At 42.4% G+C, this 23,064-nt stretch overlaps 1 protein-coding gene across 3 annotated transcripts in view; it reads left to right on the forward strand.

Annotated features, from left to right (window-relative positions):
- prickle2b (prickle homolog 2b) overlaps window positions 1-23,064 on the forward strand; it is a 90,126-nt gene that overhangs the window by 35,989 nt on the left and 31,073 nt on the right. The window contains exon 1 of one of the 3 annotated variants that reach the window (XM_031752379.2): window positions 6,520-6,654. The exons of the other annotated variants lie outside the window; for them this stretch is intronic. The gene's annotated coding sequence lies outside the window, so the exon portion shown is untranslated. Of the gene's footprint in view, window positions 1-6,519; window positions 6,655-23,064 lie in introns of those variants that run through there. 3 annotated transcript variants of the gene reach the window in all.

Below are 23,064 nucleotides of genomic sequence, written 5' to 3' on the forward strand. Positions count from 1 at the left end.
ATCACTTCCGTCATTTTCCTTTAAATGAGGGAAATAACTGGGAAGCGTTCTTTTGCATCCCCATACATTTCTTAAATTGCTACATAAAACCAATTAAAACTTGAATGTGTGTTAATAAATCTCTTTGTTTAACTTCTGAAAATTATTTCATCCAGTTCAATGTAGCTAGCCTTTGGCACTGCACTGACAGCTGATTTTTGCGTTTTTTGTGGTAATGTGCTGTTTCCTGTTGGTTTGACTGACAGCTCCATCAAATACTATGAACATGCTATTACCTTGTGTGTACCCGGCTTCAAACTGACTGATTGAGTGAATAGTTAATATTCAGTCAACTAACTGAGGAGACTACAGAAGTCCATTTTAGTGAATTTGCTGTGAATAAATATCTGTGTGTCTGCTATTCCCAAGAGATTTCTGATATCCATTGATGGAATAAGATGAACAAATTAAAAGATGAAAAGAAAGAGAAGACGACACGGAGGAAACGAGGCCCCCTGTGAACTTAATGTCTTGATCTCCTTGAGCTCCCATAAGAATGTGTTTCAGAGTGCATGTGCGTCGTAAGCAGGAATTTTCATGGGCTTTACTTGTGCAAGTAAAACAGCTGGATGTTGTGAAATCCAAGCATCAGTCTAAGTAGCAGGATTGGCTCTCAAGAGCTCAGCGAGGACATTGTTAATTCCTAGAAGACTCTGGTTGCACGAGGTGATGGCTGCTGACTTATTACCGCAGAATAAGACGGAATCTCTCGCCGGTGCTTCTCTCTTTCCTTTCTTACTCCCTTCCTTCCCTTTTATTTCCTCGCTTTTCCATTCCTCTCTCCTCCTCATGTTCCCGGTCCACGTGAAGCACAAACAGATCGGAAACAGCTGTGAAAATTATTCTGTCTAATAAGGGCCAATCTTGGCTTCTCGGTTAGCCTCAGAGTTTAAGAATGGGGGGGGGGCAAAAGCACCCTGCCTCGAAAATCCCCTCAAAGTTTGCGGTGATGCTTTGACTTTGCTCCCTGTATTTGTGTGTGTGTGTGCGTGTGTGTCTTTCTTTCTCTGCAGGGTTACCCATATGCAATGGATACCAAACATTCTGCCAAAAGGCTGACTGCCAGGCCAGAAAGAAGAAAAGAAAGGGTGCTAACTCCTCTTTCTCATCCCCCTCTCTCCCTCTCTCTCTCCATTTCTCTCTCCATTTCACTCTCTTGACTGCTCTCCCAGCAGCACAGTCCATTTATTTTCTTCTCTCCTCATCACTCAAGTTTGTATTCTCCTTAAAACAAAGGCACAGCTATTTCGGTCATTATCATCTTCTCTCTCTGTACGGGCCCACTCCATCTTTTCCATCCATATTGTTTTTGCCTAATTGTCAGTTAGTGGTCTTTGGTCTCACCACTCCCCTCATCACCAGGCACACTGTGTGAGAGGGAGAAACAGCCAAGCTAAATAGCGGAATGAGCTGACAACTAGACATCATGAGATGAGTTCATTGCTGAGCTGTGTGGACATACCAGGTCACAAGGCAAATTCCAGGGCTTTTTGTGGCTGCACGCGATAAGCGTGGCCTTGAAAAGTGTCTGGATCACAGCTCACACTCTCTAAGGCTTCACTCATTTCATTGTGCAAACTTTCTAAGTTGAAACGTGACACTTTGTATCAGGAAATCTTCTTGCACCTGAGCGTTTCGCGAGATGGCTGAGATTCTGTTCTTATCGTTCACGGTCATTTTAATGCTGATCAATCTGATTTTAGCATGAAAACTACTTGACTGTTGAAATTGGTACACTGCATTAAACTAGTGGAGTTGTTGTGAACCTTTTTGGAGTTTCCAAGGATTTTGCATTATTAACTAAAAATATGTGTATGTCTGTAAACGTCTGTGCTAACAGCAGCCCCAAGAGCTACTTGGAGTCAAATGATCAAATTAAGGAGATGAGGTCAAAGAGAAACTTGCATTGGTGGTCCTCCCTATAAATAAAGTTTTACTGTCTTCTCAGATTTAAATGATTTGGGAAGGAAATGAAAGCCCTGTTCCATGAAATTCCTAAATAAGGCATGTTATTAAAATATTGATATAATAAAATGGTTCTATTCTATAGAATGATTCAAATTTATTCTAAAGGAATAATCTAAAGTGTCCACTTACTTTTCCAGTCTGATTACTCTGTTTTTGCAAACACTGTTTGATCAGTCACATTGTATGTTTTTCTATCATTGCAAGCTAGATGAAGGGGTCTTGATCAAACTGATTCAGAAAGCTGAGCGCGCCAACTGATTGTATTATACTTTCTTTTAGTTTTACTTTTTTTCTTCCTCTGCATTTTTTCTGAGCAGCGTTCAAGTTTTCAGAGAAATTTGTTTCTAGAGTCTACAATTAGGGCTCAAGAAAACAGTTAGCATGTTGCGTCTACATAGGTTCTCTGTGGGTACTCCAGCTTCCTCCCATACTCCAGAGATATGGTTAGGATTTAGGTTAGTTAATGACTCTAAATTCTCTCTTTTAACCCGGCAACATATTGGTAACATGTCCAGGGTGTACCTGGCCTGCCAACCCATGGCAGCTGGGATAGGCGATGGATGGATGGAGTCTGGAATTACTTTGTTCTATTAGCAGATGTGCCTTGCACATTTATCTTGTGTGCAAGGCATCTGTCTGTATCTCAGACATCAAAAATAAAAGAAGAAAAGTCTCATTTACAGCACCGTAGAATTACTGTATATACTATACATCCTTACATAAGATTAAGAATCAGTTGTTTTTGGATTTTTGTTTTGTTTTATTTCCTTGTAAAACTAATATTTCTACATTTTTTTTACTTTCTGATATCCTCCTTTTTTAAAAAAATATGTTGTATAGATGAGTACTGTTTCAGATATAAATCTTTTTAAATTGATAAAACAAAAAATCTGTTATAGCAATAACTTACTGTGTATTGAGAGAACGCTGGAATATGAATAACTGCAAATCACACATGTAATTGATTTGTACATAATGGGCATTTAGTACAGCTCTCTGCTACAATGCTGCAGGCTTTCTTCTTAAAACAATCAACTTTTATTTTGCAGTGTTTTTGGCCACCTCAGCTTTGCTCTCTTCATGTCTCTGGCCCTCATTTCCCTGTCTCTGTGGGACTGTGGGGTTGATTGATAACTTCATTTGTTCCTCAAGGGAAGAGGGGGATGAGTACATGACTTATCCTCACTGTGTGTAGATGGAGGGAAGAGGAGATTTTTTTTCCCTTTCCCTCTCTACATTTTCCTGGACTCACCTCAGGCTCTCTTCACCCACAGCTTCTTTTTTCAACCATGACAAATGGTCTAATTTTTTAAAAGCATTAGGTCGGTCGTTAGGAAAGTGAGGTGTGAGGGCTTTCTTTTGTCTCAGCAGAGCTCTTGCAGTGTAGTCAGGGGATGCCCTTTTCCTGCTTGTTGCTGCTATTTTCTTCTGCACAAATGGGACCAATTGTGCCTGGCACAGCAGGCTGATTCTCAGAATATTTTGAGCATGATGGGAGGCTTTTGTACCAGATTTGAGTGATGTGGACTGCGGCAGATCAGTTTCCATAGTAGCCAGAAAGAAAACATAAGATGTGGTGATTTGTTGCCTATTACTGCTTTAATCTATGCGGATGTTGTCAGAAATTGTGTGTTTTTAAAGCTGGTGACCGCAATCATGTTATCATAATTGTTCCTATATGACCGTCTTTTTTGGGGGGTTGTCATGTTTAATCCGTGTTTCTGTCTGCGTTTGATGTGTAAATGTAAGGAGAAAACCTGTGCATGTACTCAGGACATAGAACAAGTCTTTGTTGTCAGGTGCGGACAGGAGCCTCCTCTCTTGGCTGCGGTCCTGCTTGTTCTCCTGAAATCCCTCAAGATTTACAGCTGTGAATCTAGCTGTTCCACACTCCTGAGAACAGTAGGTGCACAGTGTGAGCGCCACTGAAGAAGTGATGACATCCTGCCCACATCACAGTTGCTGAGTGTGCCAGAAACCTCAAGCTCACACCGGTGCAGAGAGATCCTGCTTTCCTGTGCTCACTCTCACTGCACCGTTTCTCTTCCTGTATTTATTTGACATATGACTGGCAGGGAGGAATGGGGGTTACCTCCCTTCAGAGTCAGCCATTTTGGGCTTTGGTTGGTTTAGGAATCGGCATCCAGAGACCCATTACAAGGACGCAGTCAGCTTGGGCTGATTTAAGTTATCCGTTGCTCACTGAATGAACATTAGTGCAACTTTGACAGAAGAGGGCTTTTTTTGAAAGTGCTCTAGCAGATGTTTCCATAGACTGCTGCCCCTGTGGATATAGAGGAGGCAGAGCAGACTGATTAACTGCTGAACAGGGACTACTACATTAATACTCTACTTACTATAAACTTAAAGATCAGTCCTTGTACAGCTGCGGCCAGCTAATTGGCATTAAAATTTAATACAGTTGAACACTGCTGCTCATTCATGCTGCATCCTTAAAGTGTAATATCCACATCTTCAGGGTCGAAATATTAAGCTGCTGTGTGGAAAAGACAGAACACACAGGCTTCATACATTCATGTGCTGCCACATAAATTAGGAACATTTTCCAGTTAGCTGGAGTCAAATTTGTCGCCTGTTAGTTCAAGAAGACCAATCTTTCATCGAATTCATACAATAATCCCATAAATAATCCCATAAACCCAATGCTGGCATAAAAAAGCGCTCTTAACTAAAGGAATGCTTTCACATTTGTCACTGCTATTGCCCAAAAAATACTCCAACATAAAAATGAGGTAAAGGGGAAATCTGACAGTTGTATACTTTAGTTTAAACTGTGTATAATTTGTTAACGCCGGTCCTTTAGAGGTACTGGGAGGTGTGGTACGATGCATTGAAACAGAGCTCAGCTAGACATTTCTACGTGTTCTAGTCTAAGCCAACTTTCTCCTGTCGTTACTAAATATTTACCTTATGGTGCAGTCATACCTTCCAGGGCCGGGCGGCGGGAGCCCGGTGATTGCAGAGAATTTTCTGTCTTTTGTCTGAGACAGATTGCAAGTAGTTGCGGTGACCCCTTTTGATCACAAGTCGATGTGTACAGGTTGTCTGGTGGGACACAATCTATCTCAGAGCAGTTGGGGTCATACTCAGACTGTCTGCAATCACGCTCAGACAGATTGGCGAAGATTTGCAAATAACTGTCGCTACTTTGCAAATGCAGACAGATTACCAGCAGGTTGCAATCAGTCTGAGTCGGTCTGCACCGATGAGTGCAACTTGTCTATGACACATCTCTTTGCAGCAGGGCACTCAAGTGTGAAAGTGACACTGTTGAGTTACTGGTCAGCCTAAGTTCCTGCCCTCACCTGTGACCACAAGCTCCGGGTGGTGACAGAGTGAGATTGCAAGCAGTGGAAATGAGTTTCCTCTGAAGGGTGAGGAGCTTGGTCATTTGGGAGAGGCTCGGAGTAGAGCAGCTACTCTTCCACATGCTAGTTTAGCCAATTGATGTTGTTGAGGCATCTGACTAGGATGCCACCTGGGAGCTTCTTAGGTGAGGTCTTCCAGTGTTCCAGGCATGAGCAGGCCCTGGGGTAAATTCAGGACATACTGGAGAGATTACACCTCTCAGCTGACTTGGGAGCACATTGGTGTGCCACTGGAGGAGATAGAGAGAGGGAGGTCTGAGCTGCTTAGACTGCTGGCCCTCATGACCCAGACCAAGATAAGCAGCAGATGATGGATGGATGGATGGCTTTTTTTTTTTTCAAACCATATGTGGTGAAAAGTCATAGACATTAAGGGATGAAATCAAAACAGCTGCAGAACTCCATGTCAAGCATTAAATAAAAATGGTTGATTACTTATTATTTGTATTTTTCTTCTGGAATGTGACGTGTTCTTCTATGAAAATAAGAACTACCGATAACATGTTAACTCTTACCCACACGTTATGTCACTTTGCTCATCCACCAACTCTCAACTCACTTTAATCTTCTCTTGTAGTTTCTAACTCTCTGAAAAATAACAGAATGTGCATACTCCAACCAGGAATGTTGCTGTTGTTTTCACCAAAGTTTTGGTCTAAAGTTTGTTGAAATCCTGCTTGGTCTTCTAAATCCTCATGCATCAGCTCTACGTCCCATTATCGCGTGATGTCTGCAAAAGAAAACTGCCAGAGCATTTATGGGTTAAGTGCAAGTGGGAAATGAGCTTAGGAAAAACGCTGACTGCTGCTGTCAGGCCGTGGGTGGGGTTAATGTTGTGGACTGTTTGCCCTCTCAGCAACCAGCTTGGTGGTCAGCCCTGATTGCATCCGTCTGTTGAAAAACTCTGTCGTTCTGTCACTTCCTCTTTTGCTTTACTCACACATACTGCCCTCACCCTGCTGACCATCTGCAAGCTCATCTCCTCATCACCCCAGCTCAAGGCAATCGTTTCTCTCTCTCTCTCTCTCTCTCTCTCTCTCTCTCTCTCTCTCTCTCTCTCTCTCTCCCACACACTCACTGATCACAGAGCAATGAAAACAGATTTTTTCAATTAAGAAGTGCCGCTGAAAGTGTTTGCTTCAGGCTGCTGCACTGCTGCGGCTCTCTTTGCCCCCTCCTGAGATTGTCTGTCGGTTAGTGTGTTTCTTCCCCCCTTCCACCTCATTCCCAGCACAGCCAGGGGGGAGGGCAGGAAGCGGTGAGTAACTTTTAAACATTGTCATCCTTTTTCCTTGAGCTGATTTGCGGAGACGAGTTGTCTTTGGCATGGTGTCAAGATTTTTCCCCTGGGTGGTGTAAATTGGGCATTTTTGACACCCCCCTTTTTTCTGAATAGCTAACCCCCTTGGTGATTGATTAGTTTTCTTAAGGCTTGTCTTAACAATATAGATTTGAAGGAATGTTTTAATTTTGGGAGTGTGTGCGCATACCATAACTATCTGGCCAGTCTGTGATGTGCTTGTTTAGTTTTACATCTGCACGTGTCTGTGCTTCCAAAAGCATGCGTAACGTTAAGTGACTCTGCCAGCAAGTTGGTGTGCATTTGCATCTCTGTGATGTACGTTCTCTTTTTTTTAGCAGTAAATTATCACAGAGTAATGACGACTGAGTTAAAAACGTCACTTCGGTCTTGTCTTTTCCGTTCCCTCGAGTGCTGCTTTGTTGGGCTGCCAGTGAAGCTGTCAGAAGTGGGTTGCTTCATCTTTAAACAAGGGGGAAAAAACATGTGTGTCAGGGGAGAAAGAATAAAAATGGTTAAAGGTGGTGGGATGGATTGAATTAGAGGAGTAGAGGAATCAAAAGTGAACAACAGAATGGAGAAGAAGGAAAGGCAGTTGAGAATCAGCACCTTGTCATCTCAGCTGTTGTGATTTAGATTGGCTGACAGCACACAAAGCTCCCAGCATCTCACAGCTGTGCGACATGCCTCCCCTGTTTTATTTTTAACCTGGACACCTAAATTAGGCTCCTAGGTCCAAGCAGCATCCACACCATTGTCTCCAAAGCCTGTATGTATGTGTGTGTGTGGCTCCTTGTCTTTAGATATGCATGTGCCAGGGTGGGTGTGCAGGCTCTGTGTTTGACTGCGTCAGTAGATGCCTATATATGTCAGTGCTATGATATTCTACCACACAATGCTGAGCACTCCTCTGGGCTGTGCTCTGACTCAAATCGAGTCAGATGTGACAAGTTTAAGAACAGTTTACATGTGCAAGATCCGGGGTTGGCTCACCAGCCTTTATTGACCGTGTGAGTGTGTCCGTAAATTGCCAAAGTGCATTCCACACAGACGTGCTGCCAGCTCTGTTGATGACACCCTCGTGTGAGAGGCTGGTAAAAGACTAACATGGAGGGGGGAGTGAAGGGGGAGAGAAGAGGGGCTTGGATAAAAAGCAACTTCCTGTGCTCCAGGGAGCCGACAGTATCTTCACCTGGCCTGTGAGCAACGGTCCACAGAGACTACACCTATTTAAATAAAAGTAAATATCTCGCTGGGGGAACATTTGTATGTTTGTATGTTTTGAGCAAAATCATATCATCAGGAGAATTAAAATGGATTTATTGACAGTTCCTCTCGTGTCATCCTATTACCACTTGTTTCCGGACCTCAAGACAAAAACATCCCTCACTACAAGGTTTCTCTGCAGTGGAAGACTAGAATCTGCTTAACTCACTAAACTGGAAGGAAGAATAATGTAAGGGGTCAGGGAGGATCGGAGGAGCATGCAAAACAGGGGGATAAAGGGATTAAATTCTGAAAGCAGATCTTTAGATGCTCCTCAGGCGGTGAGTGTGGCAATTGATTTGATGAGTGAGCGGTCCCCACACCCACAACCCCCATCCTTCCTCCTGCTGCTGGTCCTGCTGCCTGCATTTGTGCACCATGAACCAATCAATATCAGGGAGTTGGCTCGCAGTGGTGTATCAACTTAGAGTTGCATTGATCTTACTTGCATTGATCTTACTCCTAATTATGTTTTATAGTCTGAATGCATAAACACATCTATACACTCATCAAAAACATCATTTTTACTAATCACAACATCAAATTTATAAATGATGGAATTTTGGTTGCATTATTTTGAAGGCCCACCTTTTTAACACTTCGGATTTTAGCTGTGAAATTTCACCTCCCACATCATTCCTCACATGTCTGTCTTCTCCTGGCAATGTAGCACCGTCACAGCCGTGAAACGAGATGCATGTTAATAAATAAGATTAAGAATCCGCAGCCATGTTCGCGTTGTCAAAATAACAATGATACTGTGTAGCAGGTATGTTTGCCATGTTCAGTGCATGGAAAGTGTAGCTGTCATAGTTCATCCTCACAGGAAGATGACTGTGAGTTCCAACACATCACAAAATCCTGTAGGATTCATCCTCCAGGCGCTGTGAATATCTGTGCTGATCTAACTAGTAGCTGTGTGACTTTGTGGCAAGTGAAAGATTAAAATTCTGAAATGCAGATGTCAATACAGGAAGAGTGAGGCTGCCAGAACTCATATTTTTCATCTTTTTCGTCTTCTGCATGATTCTTTTTGTACAAACATTCACTATAATTCGTGCAAAAATGAAATGATAAACATTCCCATCCTGGGAACCCTGCTGCCAGCGCAGCACAAATGTGATTGTACTTGTCAGGCTCTATGCGCCTCAAACAGCTGGACGAGGAATATAATGTAATAGCAGATGAAAAGGCACGAGATACAAGTCGACTTTGTACGGACAAGAAACAGAGTTTCCTCATGTGCAGTACTTTGTCTCCACCCCCACCCACCATCATCTTCCACATCTTCTTGTCTGTTCTGTCTGAATCGTGTGACAGCACTGACGCTGTACTTTATCTCCATCCAGTACTGGACGACATCAGACACATAGGAGACATAGCCAGATGCTCGCTCTCAGTTTGGCTCAATTAGAGCTGGTATGATGTTAGTTGAATGAAACGACAGAGAAATCGGGTAACTGGGTCATGTCACATTTACCACTCCTTGCGGGGGGATGAAGGGAAGAGAGCAAATGGGGTCATTTTAATTTAAAAATATATCTGCAGCAGCCTAATTAAACAACTGATTAGAATTCTCTGTGTACTTAGACTTTTTATCACACTGGCCTGGTCTTGGATGTGTTTGAATATGCACACGCATATGTGTACACAAAGCTCTGGAGACAAAGAGCGCGTCCAGAACAGGCTTGCTGCCACTATGCTCTGCCAAGCTCAGCCACTGATAAGGTTGACCACAGGGAGATGTCTGCACTCAGGGCCCGTCAATCAAAACACAAGAGTCTGCTTCCACCCCTACTTCACAAGAGTGCGATAGGAGAGATTAGGGGGAGGAGTGTTGTGAGTGAGAGAGATGGAGAGGCAAGGAGACAGATATAGAGTCTCATGGGCATAAATGGATTGAGGTAGTCAACTAAGGTAGAAGGGGGGAAAACACGACACAATCCATGAAAAGTGAGCAGACAGTGATAGGGTGTGTGTGCCTGTATTCTCTGTGCAGTGGAATCTGACCCGCTTGTCATGTGGCAGCCAAACCACCTATCTTTAATAATGCTCCATACTTTCACCCACTGCTTTTTTGTAAAAATATTTACTGCCTAAAGCCTTGATTAGGTTACAGAGGATAAGTCAGTTACCATAAAAATCTCATGGAAATCAAGTCATTGTCATGCTGAGACCTGGATGGAACAATAGAGCTTTGTTGAAGGCTCGCGGCAAAGACATTTTTGGTAAACACAGCCCAGACTAAAAAATGTGTTAAAAAAAATAGAGGCCTTATAGCAGCAGTGTTTTGCAGCATAAGGGGTTGCTATGAGGCGCAAGATAACTTGGGTGAGGACTGGAGGCACACAGCATACTCTAGTTGAACTTTATCTCTCAGAAAATTTCTGCTGACAAGGGAGGAAATTTGTTTTTGCTTATTTTTGGAGTTCTTTGCGTCACACTTTATTAATTTCTGTCCTCGATAAGATACAGAAAGGGAGAAATATGTTCACACTTGACTCTCTTTACCCTTTTTTGGCTCCTTCCTTTGCTCTCCTATGTAGACTCGTCAGTGATCAAAGATGCTCCAGATGTTTGTTTTTTACGCATCATCGTTCACCATCTCTTGGCATGGTTTGAAAGTGGCTGAGGACCTCTTCCAGTTCTGTTGAGTGTTCATTAAAAGGGAAGTGATGGATTGGGCTTTTGTGGGATGTGCGTTAGCTTTAGATCTCCTGCAAGATTTAATAGGGGAAAGTGACACATACACAGCTCAGTTGCAGTAGTAAGGGCAAGATCGTTTGATTTTTTTTTTTATTCTTGTTGACTCTCTGTATTCTTATCATATAAGGAATACAGTGCCCTGTAACAACACAACACAACACACCACCTCTGTCTGTGGAAGAAGTTTCATGGTGGAAAATTTGGCAGTGGAAATTCTTTGTTTTTGATCCATCTGCTCCATGTGCCACACTAAACAGAGCTATTTCTGGTTTCACAGCAGGCTGAGGAAGTGCTGGCTCTCTCATAGTTCATTAAAGTTTTGATGGAAAATAATAATGAACTGAATTACAGCTCCTTATTACAGCTGTGTTCATAGCAGTTTTTCTGTTTTTCCCAATGAATTCAGTTTCACTATTTACTGTAAGCAATTCCCACCTGGGAAGTTTGAGGACGGCTTCTCCGTATTGACCTCAACCAGCAGGCTCATGGTGATGTATTACTTTTCTACTGTCATATGTCTTCTGTTTGGGTCACCCTTAACTAGTCCCAAACATGGGGTGTACTCTGAAACTCATGGCCACTGGTAGGCAAAAACAAATATGCCTATATGAAATTGAGAGTTGAATAAAAGGTATTTCTGCCCAATTCCAAATCTAATAAAGGCATTGGGTCGGCTAAAGAGCTTAGATTTTTGTCATGTCAAAGATTTTTTTTACACCATATGTCTAAGTTGTCCGAAAATCATTAGCTATGTTAGCAAGCTAACAAATAGGCCTATATGTTAGCAAGCTAACATAGCTACACTAGCTTGCTAACATAGTTCATCAGCTCATTAGCTGTAAAAATGCTTTAGCTTAACATATATGTTAGGGGTGTAACAATTCACCATTTCATTTCACATGTGATATTGTAAATGTTTCTACTGGGTTCAGTCCTAATGAAAATGTAATTTAATCTTATACAGCAGCAACTTGTCAATCACAACTTAGCCCCATGCTAAAGAATACCCTGTTTTGTCCTTATCTTTGATGCTAAAGCTGGACTACAATTTAAAAAATGAACATCATGTTGTATTCAGAGACTTCAAACCAATGACTGAGACCATAAACTCCTCAGGAAAGTGTTTATTGAGGTCACCAATCAAGAGAGCCAAGAGTCTTGTCATAGATTTTTGTACAACCAGACTTCTCTTATGCATTCTTTGGAGTTGCTCCATTTGAGCGAATGCAGGTTTAAGCCATTTACACACTGCGTTTACTTTTCAGACCCAGAAGCTATGTACATCTTTTTATAGACAGGATGTTATATGGTCAGGATCCCACAGTTTTCCATTCCTCCTGCTGATACTTCATACTTCATGTCTTATTGCACTGTTATCCACTTGCCCTATAAAAGGCTCAGTTTTACACTTTATAAAATCTTACTCCTGGATTCTTTACCCTGTTGGTAATTCATCTTGCTGAACTGCCGCTTTTGGACAGTTATCAGGTTTTTTTTAATGTTTTTTATTTATTTATTTTTTGTTGGCAGACAGAACTGACAAGGAAGCACTTTCACGCTATGCAAAGTCAGTGGAGAGTCATGAATTGTTTTCCCCTCTGGTGTGGGCAGCACTTATATGTGCTCTGTCTCTTTAGAGAGTGGAAAACACTGTTGAGGAGTCTACTGTAGGCTATATAAGTGTCAGTATGATCAGTGTGGCAAGAGTGAGTTGGGTAAGGGTACATCTGTTAATCTTTCAACTAAGCGTCATTATTTTGGCTATTTGGTTCAAAATGATTTTTTTGGTGTGATATGCCTCATTAAAATACATCTTCATGACTCAAAGTCAACTAAAAGATGATTAACAGTGAAATCAAATGTTAAAACGCAGTGGAACGATTTACAGTCATAATGTGAGCATGTAAGTTGGCATTGCTGGTTAGCTGCTGTGTTGCCTGGGAACTTTTCTCCCATCTCTATGGCAACATGCACAGAAATCAGAGTTTTCTCCACTCTCCTTTTATCCTTGTCTATTTTAATGCCAAGTTGCCATAAATACAGGACTTAGAGGAGCACTTCTGGTAATACACCCAGTTTGTGGGCCAACAAATGCTTTAATTAGGCTGAATGCCAACCATATGGGATAGCAGGTAGGCGCCCCACTCTTATAGTCTAAACACACCCACACACAAAAAATGCAATGCATACTGACATTATTGGGGTTAGGAAAAGTTGTGTGAGAGCCAATCAGTAGATTCTGTGCTGTATGTGTATTTTTATCTTTTTTTTGGCGGGGGGGCATGGAAAAAATTAAAAGCCTAACTACTGCCTACACTAACCAGTAGCTTAACTCTTTGGATACTATGGCTGTTTGCTTTGTTTCTACAAGCTGAAAAAGGAGATTGATACCTATGGCATTCTTGTTGGCACTGAGCTCCATAGTCTATTGGCACTCAGCACTCACTAGAAAAAATGGAACCTCTCTCTCTCTCTTCCAAATTTAACAATATAAAATAAAATCTGCCAACAACCACCTCTGAGCCTTCCTAGTTTGTGCATACCTTGTTTATTAAATCAGTGTATAAAGATAAATGTATGAATACTAGTGCAGGGTAGGAAAATATCTAGTAGCTGGTTGACAAATTGTAGCTAATCCATTCAGCAGTTCAGCAGTTCTGTGCAGAATCCCTGTGACTGTAATGACATGATTGGGAGGTTTCTTTACTCAATTATTTGTCCCCAGTACAATTTTAAAGCACTTAAATTTGGCGTTAGCCAAAAAAGGGTAGGAACCTAAGGCTGAATAGTTAGCAAAATGATAGACTTGCTGTCGTGCATGTGTTTTGCATGCATAAAATGGACTGGCCTGTAATCAGACACGTGTGAGGCTAACCAGCCAGTCACTGGGCTTGGCCAAAAATGCTGGAAATCGTCTGATTTCAGTCCCTGGCTGATTGATCGGTGCATCTCTAGTTTTAGGGCTGCTCATTAATCATAATTTTGCCAGTTGTCAGAACTAGATTCAGATGTTATCTACAACAATTAATATACTCGCGAACTTTTGAAACTTTTTCAGGACTGCAAGCACAGTACACATGTAGATAACTGAAGCACGTCTAAATACTTTATTTTTGATTGTAGTAACTTGCTGTATTGTAACCCTGTTGGGTTTCATTATACAGTGGCTGTCAGTATAAGAGTCCCTCAATTCCCACAACACTGTGATCTACGTCACATACAGGTTACTTACAAGTCCACATTCTTTAGCAGGAAAGGCTCAGCCGGTAACACTCACTCAACCTCAGATTTCAGCTTCTCTCAGCAGTTAACCACAAGCAGAGTACATGTTGCTCCATGGATAACTGAAGGCTTGATTTGAATAATCAGAGCCAAATTAAAAATCTGACTGTTGCTTCAGAGTGCTGACTTTTAGAGAGAAGTCTTATTGTGTTTGTTTGCGTAGGTTTCCTAATAATTGATTGATGGGTTTGTTCAGTATCGGTGAAAAAATCGTTTTGCATTTTCCGCGGTAACATAACAACAACCCGTCAACCTTATACCTTATATAGCAGTGGCACAGAAACGTCCTGCTGCCTGGATTGTAGACCACATTCATATGTGCTGCTTTTTGTTTATTTCTTATTTAATTTATTTTTTGAGAGCCACAGTTGTTTGATTCCCTGTGCTTTCAGTCCATATGGTAAGCAAGGCTAATAGGCTCCCAATGCTCTGTGCTTGAGGCACATATCATCGCATCAGTCTTCCTCCTTCTTCTTGGAAAAAAAGAAGCAAATTGTGTTTTTTGCAAGGCACCAGACTGTTTACTTATACACCCAGCATTATACATCAGTGGTTCTCCAGATATTTCTACTGTCAAACTGTGATCACTGAGAGAAGGTGAACATGTAGTAGCTTCTACACTTGGCTAATTCAGCAGACGACGACGCAGAGTCGTTATAGGAGGAGGAGTAAGAAGAATGAAAAATGACCTGAGCTGAGGGGGAAAAAGGAGAAAAATCCAGAAAGGCAGTTAATGAATGCGTGGGAGGATGGTTTAAGACAGAGGGACACAGAGGATTAGAGAGAGTTAATTAAAAACTTGTAAGAGGCTATTGAGTGAAGGCTAAACAAAGGTAAGTAAAGCGAGAGAGGGGAAACACTGGAGCGAAGCAACAATAAGAGAAAGTAGTGCCAGGCCAGGGGAAAGAAGACGGAGAAGCACAGAGGGAGTGTGTGCTAAGAGAGGGAGGTGAAGTGAGAGACATATAGGAGATTCTGAACGAGGGACCTGTACAGCTGTAAGTAGAGAGGTGAGGTTAGAGGGAGGCAGGAGGAGAAGGAGGGGAACTGAGAGCATTGCCAAGCTGTCCCAGGGGTGATGAATGAGGCCATAATGAAGTATCTGTGCTCCTCTGCCTCTGCTGCTGGCTGGAGAATACCGCAGCCTTGGCACGGCCAAGGGGCCCGCTCAATCATGCCAGGAGAACACACACACACACACACACACACACACACACACACACACACACACACACACACACACACACACACACACAGCTAAGTGCAAAGTACATGCACATATACACACTGAAATGTATGACAGATGATCTCTCCACCCGTAATGTCTCCATCACAGACATTTTTACCTCCACTCCGTTTCTGTCTCTCCACCCAGATCCAGGGAGCCAGGAGTGTGGGTTTTGTAAAACAGCCCATTGTTCGGTATGACAGGAAGGTAATGCACAAGGCACTGCGGTTCTCCACAGAAACACATGCACACAGCGAGCAATTGAAGTCAAAAAGATTGGTAAATTCCTCCTCTGCAGTAAACAAGTCCTGCTGTCCTGCGGTTACCAGTGCTGTCACCAGTACACAATGATATGTCAGTCTGCTATTTAGTCATTGTCTTCTCTGCATACTGAAGATGCATTGTTTGTGCAGCATTGACAAACGGTCTATGCCACTTGTACACGTGTCTACATGCAAAAAGGTTGAGCAGACTTCTACAATGGGCATCAGTGAGGGGAAGCTGCCTCGTGACAAAGACTGATTGAAGCCACTGCACAGTTTTATTGTATGTGTGTTAAAACTGACCAGAACAGTCAAGACAGCACAATCCAAAAAACAGCAGAGCTTGACTTATTCTCTGAAGTGCAGGCGTCACCTCATGTCCCTTTCTATTTATTGTTGTGTTGCCTGGCAGTGATGTGACAAATGAAAGCATAACCAGAAATTATACAGATTTGTTGATTTAAAAAAAAAAAAAAAAATGATATTCAGGGTGCTTTGACTTGCAGTGTGTTTCACCTGCAAAGATCTAGATGTAGGCTAATGTCAACAAAGCTCTCGTGTCCCTTTCTACCAGCATCTGCATGTGGTTACCTGTCTTCTTGATTGTGCAACGCCCCTATTAGAGGTAGGCAGTTGAAACCACTCATTCACCCGTCAAATGGCAGAAGTCATCTGGCATTCTTTGTCATGTAAAGGAATTTTTCCCTCCCAAAAATAACATTTTTTTTTTTTTTTTTAGTGGATGTGTGCACTATTTGCATTCTTACTTGTTTATGGATCCATGCACTATGAATTTTTCCCTGCAGTGTAAAATGGATTTCTGCTCCTCCTCCACTGTCAGCGTTCCAGAGGGGAAGCTTTGAATTAGGAGGAAACAGCACTGGATGTACAGTATAGCCTGAACTTTGCTGACAAACTGCTTTTTTTTTTTCTTTTTTCTTTTTTTCACTGATCCTTCCCAGAAGACCAGAAATGGGAGAGAGAGAAGGAGAGCTGTAAGGGAAAGTAGGACAGGGACGATAGGATGGATCTCTCATACTCTCTCTTTCCTTTGTCCATGGCTGTCCACAGCATCTCTTCTCTGTGCCCATGCTCACATTTTAAAATAAACTTTCCAGTGCCTGTTTCTACAGTAACAGAAGTCATTTATTATGTCTGACAGATGTCCTACCAAATGAGAATCCCACCCCAGAGTCTTGATGTTGCACGTGTATAGTTATAGTCTTCTATCTGGTGCTGTGCAGGTAGGATAGACTTTTTTCTGCCAAGCTGCTTTTGGCTATTGCCTTATTCACAAGGGGTCACCACAGTGGGTAGCTCTGCATGCCTTCCTGATACAGCCCCCCAAAGTGATTTGTGTCTCCTCCTGAGGTTGAACCGGGGATATTTTTTTTTCTTATTATGCAAATGTGTAAATCATTATGCTTTGGCATGCTAGCTCTAGCTAAAAACAATTTATAGTACAAGGGACATCGGGGTGAACCAAAAGAGGGAAGTTGTGGTTTGTAAAACGCTGAGGGGATTTAAGAGTCAGGTGATAATTCTAGATGCATCACTGTAAGTGACTGGATTCAGATTGCACATAGGTCTGGTATCACACTGGTATTGCAGTAAAAAAAAAAAATATTTGTTATAATTTCTTTAGGGTGATCCCCTTGGTTGTGACTTTAAGTAGGGCAGTAGAGTTTACAGTAGCTCTGTCCACACACTGCAGCTCAGCTGGTTTGTACTCCACTGTGGCCCGTTTATCTACAGGAGCTTTCCTCCTGCTTATTATAACAAAAACTGTAAGTAAACCATGTGCTCTCTCTCTCTCTCACACACTCACACACTCACACACACACACACACACACACACACACACACACACACACACACACACACACACACACACACACACACACACACACGAATCCTAAAACTCCATGGCTCGTTTGTGTGTGTTCCCTCACGCTTTCATTTTTTCAGTTATATAGATAATAGATAAACACACACAGTTAGAACTGGAGCGTGTCCTGGCTTATCATGTTCAGGGTGGTGGAGGTCACTGGAGTGCTGTGTGTGTGTACTTTGGCTCAGTTTCATACAGACATGTAGTCTGTAGATTGGTCTTGTTCCAAACAAGTCATCCTTCCAGTGAAGCAGCCCACATACAGTGCTCCGTAACATGTTCCTCAGTCACTGAGTTGCTCTTTTCTCTGCTTCATATCTTATCTTTGGGGCATTGTGCTTTACTTCTGTTAGCCTTACCTTCTTTGTTAATATCTTTTATGAAATTTAGCCACTAATGGTTTAGACATGAATTCCTAACAATCTGTGATCCATGTCTCCACTGCTGTGTTTTGCCTAATCTTTACAGAGAGGAATGCCGCATTGAAAACAGGCTTTCACCTAGCCATAGCATGGACTGCTGAGTTGTCGCAATGAACTGCTAAGGTTTTTGCCACGTCTCTTATTCAGTCAGAGTTTGTATGTAGACTTGTGTTTGATTTGTGAAGGAGAAGAATGGAGTGAGAGATAAACATCAGCTGTGATCAAATACAAAGGAATGCGGAGCGGAGGAATGGGCCGAAAAGCAGGGAATGATCTAGTTTAGCTCATGGAAGATGAGGAAACCAAAAGATGCATGCGTGGGTGCAACTATTGAAAGATGTGCATTTTTCTTCTGAAAAAACTTTTTAATTGATTTATTGCCTCTGCAACCGCATGTGTGACTCAAAATTGTTTTAACGCCATTGTAGCCCAACCCTTACTTATCGAATGCTCCATTTATGGTTATGGAGAGACGCGGGAAGAACAGCTGTGTGTTTTGGCCTGCTATAGGATTTAGGCAGCAGGTCAGTGTTGTTTAACAGTTTAGCCTAACAGGTTAATGCAACATTATCATAGACTTTCTTTCCTTTTTGGTTGCTATAACCTGACAGGAATTCCCCATCTGGCTCCCAAATGGCAAAATCTGAGTAATCAGTTGAAACCTGCGTGATAATCAGTGAATCAGTGAAACCTGCTTGATAATCTAGAACCACTGAAACGGTGGTTCTAGAGGAAAGACTGTTCCCATAAGTGTATGCATGTATGTAACCAGGCCAGAGACAGGCCTTATCACCAGCCCTCCACTCCTGGCCAGACCTTAATTAGCACATAACTGCTTAGCGCAGAGCCGGCTGGGCCCAGGGAAGTTACACGCACCCCCAATCACAATCAAGCAATAAACATGTGAATGCATATTCTGTACGAAAACCCAATGAGTGCGTGTGTGTGTCGGTTGTGGTTTATATATTGTGTAAATGAATCTGTGTGTGAAATCTTTGTTAGTTTTGCAAAAACTGTCTCAGTGTTCAGCTATCACAGTATAAACTGAACTAGCTCACACTTTCCAAAGTGTGAGCTAAACCCAACATCCAAACCCAACATTCTGAAGTTCATAGTCCCAAAAGTGAATTCATTTCTGGGTTTTCTAAAGGTTTCTTTGTTGGTTTAACAGAGCTGTTTTGAGCTATTCTTTCCCAGTAGAATCTCCTCCCACTTCCCCTTGCAGACTATTGATGTTTCATGCAATCATAAAGGGATTACTTTTAAAAGATAATAAGGAGTATTATGTGTTTTTAACTGCCCCATAAAGCCGAACAACGCAGTAAAATTCAGTTCTCTAGGAATTTTTCACTCAATAGATTGACCAAAAGCTTGAGCTCAATATGACACCTCAGATTCTCGTAATGTGTTTGTGTGGGGTTTTTTGTTTTTGTTTTTTTTCTCAGATCCAACAGGTACAATTTGCACTAAAAATGTTCCTGAATTAATCAGAATTAGCTCTCTATTCATTCATAAAAACCCCGCTAATGGTCACGTAGGCTGGCTTCAGCAGTATCGCTTGTCTAAACCGCTTCTAGCACCAACCATGCCAACAAAGCATGCCATGACATCAGTCGACTCTCGTGAGAGCAAAGTCGGCTCACGTTACATTCTTTAGTTGCGTAAACCATTCATCCATTTCACCGTTCATTGAAAACATGGTTAAGCTAAATGAACGCTCTCTTTTCAGCAAGTTCATGCACAGCACTGTTTATAATGGCACTTCCACAGTATACGTGAATCACCTCCCTCTGGACTGGCAGCCTGGCCTATCACTGACCTATAACTCACACAGTTAGGTTGTGAGACAATTATTACGTCTCGGATGGCAGATTTCACTCTCTGGAAAACCCAGACCACCCCTGAATGTTCCCACAGTCTCCTACAAGGCCCTGACCGCAGATAAGACACCCCCAGCCCCCCAGTACTTTGAAAGACTGTTATCTTAATGCACCCACTACTGTGTAACAAAACCAGCTGATTTTTAAAATAAAGTTCAAAGTGTTACTTCTCTTTCTGTTTCCTCTTCCTGTTTCTGTATGCAGTTTCACACACTGGCAAAGTTTTATAGCTGTTCCTCTCTTACTTAAACACAAACACCCACACGTGCAGGCGACAGTCATGGTCTTTAACCCCCATCCTCCTGCCAGAAGTCAAAAATGGCCCCACCCTTTACTTCGAATCTGTGCTAGTCGCTGGAAAGCTTTTAGTTTCGTCTCCTCTAGTGACCAGCCCTCTGCCCATCTATCCAGCCAACCAGGAGTTGCTGCTGGAAGTTTTATAGTGTCTGTCTGCCTCTCGTAAATCGGCACATGAAGTCAGGAGATTTGGGGGCTGGGTGGGTCCTTTTGATCTTGGACAATGACCTCTAACTTGGTGGTTTCTGACATCCCCCTTCCTCTACATGTCTACACACCAGACTTCAACAACATCCTACTACAGCAGAAAGAGACATTTCCTGGATGATGCGCTCTGAGCTGGCCTTTTTTCCTTTTCTTGTTTTTTAAAGACCGTCGATTTGTTGGGGGATGAGAACATTATGGAGGAAAAAAAAAAATACTTCATGGCCCAAACTGTTGTAATGAGAACAGACCACAGCTCCCCTGCGCAGCGCTGCATGTGGCTGTCGACCCCCATCAACAAGCATGTGAAGATAATTAGGAACAGATTCACACTATTAATTAATCTGGATAGTACAGTTAGATGGATTTTGGTCCACAAAGTTCCTCCACACGTTAATGAAGACATGCACGAGGACATCCTCCTATTAGTGTTGAATTTGTCATTTATCTGTCCTAAGTTAATGAGGGAACATCGCAGATGTCCACGCAACACGAGGAAAACGTGACACACTGTAAGACTCCCCCAGAACACGCGTTTTCATGTTTGGCCTCAAGTCGTTATATTGGAAGTTCATGTGTCTGATCAGAGCTGCTGGAGTTTGCTCCATTGATCCAGCTTCACTTCCTCCTCCGAAGCATGGCGTGTCTGTGTGTAAGTGAGAGCGTGTGTGCGAGTGCACGCATGTGCTCTGGTTCTTGCATGATGGAAAACGCTGAGATGGAACCACGTTGATGTGAATCTGCGCTTCCCAGTTGTATCTTATAATTTATTCGACTGCACTCGCTATCTTTGTCTCCTCCCTTCTGAATTCTTACGAATTCACTCGCAATCACATTGAGGCCATTACTCTCATTTGTACCTGCAGGCACAAACATGCCCTTTGGCTGGCGTATATCTTCCCCCTCTAAGACTCTTATTTAACCCAAATCTGTCACATTCCACACTAAACAAAGGTGCAATTACCTGGAGCTCCTTTTGATCAGGCACCTTTGCACTTCAGAATAAAAATAAATAAATACAGAACTGATACCCAACCATGACAAAAACTCTTTCACTGCTACCAGTTGAGGATTAGCCCTTCGGTTTTTGCAAACATTTTTCATCCTTCTTTGTTGACTTCACCAAGGGACACGCAATAGCTCCTCCCATCCTCTGCTTATATCCTCTGATGCCACATTTAACATCTGCCTGTATGTGACACATTAGCCGCCACCTGCTTCCCAGCTTAATTGTTCACAGTATCTGCAGTCCAGTTCTGGTAGCTGGTAGCTATCTTGTCATTCTAAAAATACCCTCCCCTTCTTTTTAAAGCCGTAATCCTGGCCTTTAGTCTGCTGCTTTGTACAGTTTGTTTCCACAATGTCTTTTTCAGATCATCTCTGCTTAGGCGAGCCGTGGTGCGTTAGTACAGTTCAGCACAGAGATGGTATGTGCTGATTAGTGGCCAAATGAGCTGCAGCAAAGCACCATTATACTGTAAAGTGCTGACTGCTCAAACAAACGTTATACTCGCATTTGCACTTTAATCATATTCTTTCTTTGTGGTCCTGCGCTGCTTCGCAGCTGCAGTTCCCCTGACACCAGCATCCACAACTAAAGCTGTGGCCCAGCATCATAATGTAAGCTCATTCTGAGTGAATTATGCCCACATTTTCTCGTGACTGTATGACAAGCATGTGCAAGCATGCATCTGTATGTGGAAATCCAATTCAGTAAAAACCAAAACATGCATACTGTGTCAGTTGTTTTTGTTGAGTATATCCAGTAATTTATGGATGGATGGATAGATGGCTGCTTTATTTATCACACAAAATTGGGGAAAATGTTTGCAAATTTCTGGTGACAGTTCTAAACTGCAGTCGTCAGCTGATAAAGAATATATATTGAATAGCTTATTGTCTACTTCTAAAGAAGCAAGAAACTTGTATTGGATAAGTAGGTTTACTGGTCGTATTATGTGTGCACTGGAAAAGAGACATAAGTAAAATACTAAAAAAGGGCACCAAAAGATTGAAGGTTGGCAAAGTGAAGCTATTGCTCGCTGGTGTCTTTCATTGCGAGAAATGTGTGATATCAGTTTGTGGTTGGGGTTGGGAAAGGCTCAAGGACGGGATCGGTAAAATCTTACCTAGATGAAACGCAAAAGGGTTTCTGTTATTTAGCGTTTGTTCTGCATCAGTGCCTGCCTGTTCCTTTTTACTCTCCTCTACTTCAGCCAAGCCCACATGAATGCCAGTCCTTCCAAAAAGAAGAGCGAGATAAGTGGGTACCTTTAATCTGACATGTGAAGGAGAACCTTATATTTATTCATGGCGGAGCACAACTGCTTCAAATTTACATTTAGTTCCAATCTCTGTGTGATGCGTGGAAGGGTAAGGAACACACACACACACACACACACACACACACACACACACACACACACACACACACACACACACACACACACACACACACACACACACACACACACACACACACACACACACACACACACACACACACACACATACATGTTGTGATATGTACACACCCAATCCCTGGTTGTGTCCCTGACCTCTGAGGTTTGGCTGAATAGCAGACCATGGTAGAGCTCTAAGTGAGTGCCGGCAGACCAGATGTGGCTGTCTAACCTCACAGACCTAACAAGCGGCTGCTTGGCCAGTAGCCGTACAACCGCTCAGCTGCTTAGCATTCTGCCTAGAAAGCCACCGGTCACGGTAGCAAGCCACCAGTAGGGTGCTGGCTTTAAAGAGATGAGGTTTTCCCTAATGTCAGGGAGCTGTGCACACCATCTTAAAGCTTCACGTTAACTAGGTTTATTAAAGCCATATCCTTATGTCTTTGTTGGTTTGTGTGCTGCCTGTTAGGATTTAATGTGGCTTTGGGTCAGTGGTAGAATCAGGCAGTTTTGGATTCATGCTGTTG

The sequence above is a fragment of the Oreochromis aureus genome, linkage group 5 (assembly GCF_013358895.1).
Source record: "Oreochromis aureus strain Israel breed Guangdong linkage group 5, ZZ_aureus, whole genome shotgun sequence".
Lineage (NCBI taxonomy): Eukaryota > Metazoa > Chordata > Actinopteri > Cichliformes > Cichlidae > Oreochromis > Oreochromis aureus.